This window comes from Argiope bruennichi, chromosome 6 (genome assembly GCF_947563725.1).
Source record: "Argiope bruennichi chromosome 6, qqArgBrue1.1, whole genome shotgun sequence".
NCBI classification, from domain to species: Eukaryota; Metazoa; Arthropoda; class Arachnida; order Araneae; family Araneidae; genus Argiope; species Argiope bruennichi.
Window position 1 is genome coordinate 49277484 of NC_079156.1, and position 3392 is coordinate 49280875.

General features: G+C 27.1%; 1 non-coding gene across 1 annotated transcript; it reads left to right on the forward strand.

Moving 5' to 3' along the window:
• Positions 1 to 2335: 2335 nt before the first annotated feature.
• Trnap-agg (transfer RNA proline (anticodon AGG)) lies at positions 2336 to 2407 on the forward strand. The gene has a single exon. It is a non-coding gene; the product is annotated as a tRNA-Pro (tRNA).
• The last annotated feature ends 985 nt before the right edge of the window (positions 2408 to 3392 follow it).

The following is a 3392-nucleotide window of genomic DNA, read 5'->3' on the forward strand; positions in this document are numbered from 1 at the left end:
AGTGTTTTATTTTCTTTCAACGGCATTTCTGGAAGCGAAGCTATAAAAATGCACGTTTGGTTTCAAATAATTTTTCATGAAAGGAATATGCGATTTAAATATATTGAATAGTACAGGCAGAATAAAAGTTACCCTAATTATCGATAAATTATCTCTATTCATATTTTTCTTTTTAAATCCTTCTTTTAATAAAAACAATTTTTAAAAATACACTTTTATTAATCTACTAAAAAGAATTTTAAATTTCAACCTTTTAGTCTTTTATATATAATTCCTTTTTGTAAATATCGCTGAATCTTAAAATCAATTTCTTCTTAAATTCAATACCAGATGGAAAAGAAGACGATTTCGTAGGAAATTGAATCAAAATTTAATAGTTAATTAAGTACTAAAAATATTAATAAAATGTATTACTGTCGGAAACACCTAACATTTCAGGAGATAGTATAAGATGATTGAAAAATTCGGCTTTTACACGTTTAAAACAACTCAAGGAAAAATATTTAGAGAGAAAACGATTTTTTTTTCACCGAAGTTTTAAAAAATCGTTTGACAAAGTTTCATTAATATAAAATGTTTTTAAATGGGATTATTTGAATAATTTCTTTTAACTGTAATTGGAAACAAAAGTTTTAGAAAATGCCTGATATTAATCCTACAAAACAATCAACAGCAAAACAGTATATCGCATTGTTCTTATTCATTTGCCAACGAGCAGAGACAATCTATGAATAACTTGCCCTTTCTCTTGCTCAGAAAAATCATCAATAAAGAAACAAAACAATCATTACTTAAATAATTAGGTATAGTCCGCCGGGTAAATTCGATTTTCGTTTCCCCGCCTTAATATTGCATAACGACAAGAAGCGTCGATAGCAACACATTTCGTTTCAGTGACAGTAAATATTAGTGGCTATTTTCTGAACTTATCCTACTTAGGAGATGTTAAAGCAATATTCTTAATTTTAGGATCTAGTACAGGTAAGTTATGAAATTAATTTTTAGCTAGCATATTTGTGATGAATTATTTTTCAGAGAAGAGATAGTTATGGCTTCTATAGGCATAATTTGTGAAGTGCGCTTGCTGTTTAGCGCTCTGTTGTTACTAAATCAGTTATTTATTTATTCGTTCTAACTTTTAACGTAATTTATAAACCGATTTTTCAAATTATCAATCTTGAATAATCAATTTTGATCTAGAAAATCTTTTTTATTTTTTATTTTTATTTAATTATTTATTTATTTATTTATTTTTTTCATAATCGTTCTTCTGAAAATTCTAACTTTCTAAGGGAATTAAACACGGAGGATAATATTGAATTAGGAATTTTAATTTTGTGAGGAGATTGTGCATAAAAAAATATACTCAATAACTATTGGTGAATTAATATTTCCATTTATATATAATGTTTTATTTACACAGTCGCTTAAAGTCGATTCATCTGAAATAATTTATTATTAACAATAAAAATAAATAAGATATTATGAAGTAAAATATTTTTCAAAAATATTAATATTCCCAAGCACAAGGGCGTAATTCTAAAAACATAGTGATCATGTCAGTGCAAATTATTAATTTTGAGTAATCAACCTTGATCAAATGAATTGTCATCATAATCTCCAAGAATTCGGAATTTTTGCGAAAATATATAATGCTTTGTTCACTAATTTGAAATATTTTATTTATAGCTAGTTATCATTATTTTATTATAGAAGATAAGATGGAACTGAGAATATTAATTTTTGTGAGAAGAGTTGATATGAAAAAAGAAACCACTAGAGCTTTCGTAAAGTCAATATTTCTTTTTATTTATATTGCAGCGTACTTTTGAGTCATGGCAATTTATTTAATTATATGTTGAATGAAAAAAGAATTGTGAAATAAAATATTACAAAAAAATATATTCCAAACTACAAACTTTTTTTACTTTCTATGAAATTCCAAGGAAAGGTTCGTCCCAAAATAACTCAGATTTTGCTCCGAAACAAAACATTAATATACATAACTAATCCGATCGGAGCGTGCAATATCAGAATCAGGAACAACTTTTCTTCTCAACTTCTACTTGCTCAAGCCAATGCGTACGGTATTCTAACTGCCGAGTGTTCTCTTTATTTCATTTTTTTTAAACATTTATTTGCAGGCATGTTTATTCAATACGAGGAAAAATTTTCTGCATTTCTAAGGTTTATTTACTGCACGCAATATAAAAACTGTTTATCTACATCTTGTAATGTTTGAAGTAGGGCAACTTTTACTAGATTATTTTATTCATACAAGTAGGACGACTTCTTCAATACGTGACATGTTTGTTACATCAGGTGCGATTTCCGAGGTTCGGTGGTCTAGGGGTATGATTCTCGCTTAGGGTGCGAGAGGTCCCGGGTTCAAATCCCGGCCGAACCCGAGTTTCTCTTTTTAAATGTAGTGTTTTCACTTAGAAGAAGACCAGTTTTTGTTAAAGTAATGCCATCTAGAAATGCTAAGTACTTCATGGTGATAGGCCACGGCTTCTTTCACTACGGTTACGATACCGAATAGGACCGACATCTTAGATTTTTGTCTTAACCTTTGATACTAGAAATAAAATAATAAGCAAATTATGTTGATCAAGAAATAGAGTAAAGATTTATCCTGTAGCTAATAATATTTAACACACGTTTTCCAATTATCATTAAATACTGTTCATCTGTCTATATTGTTCTTCCGTTGGAAATATACATTTCTCATCAAAAATGAGATTGCAGAATTCTCATTTATTTATTTGTTTTTATCGCAAAAATATGCAAGTATCGGGACTGCTTGTCTTTCAGTGCTAGAAAATGCAAGTCCAATTGAAAATAATTTTTATCAATCCTGAATCGCAACCATAAGAAGTTTCCTCTTTAAAAGCATAAGAACATTTCTTTAAAAAGTCTTCTATAAACTTCAAGTACTTATGCAAAAATTGATAATAATCAAAATGTGCACTTACATTGAATTAATAAATCAATTAGATATTTTAACACATATTATGAAATTGAATGCATATAGTTTGCATGTAATACAAAAAATGTGAATCTTATTTCCGTTCAGAAATAATTCTGTAATAAATTCAGAAAAATCTTAATTTTTTTTCTCAGAAAAAAATTAATTTAAGTGTATTATTGAATAATATTTTTCGAATATATATTATATGAATTAAAGCAAAAATTATAAAAATTTTGCCTCCCATTTTTTAAAACAGTTTTCTTTTGAACTTTAACAATAAAGCAGAAATATTTCAGTTAATAAGTTCGGTGCTATATTCGATATTGATTGATAATCACATAATCTTTTAATTTCAATTTAATTAAAGAAAAATTTATTCTCATTACTACTATTATGCATTTGTTTTATTTCATTTACATAT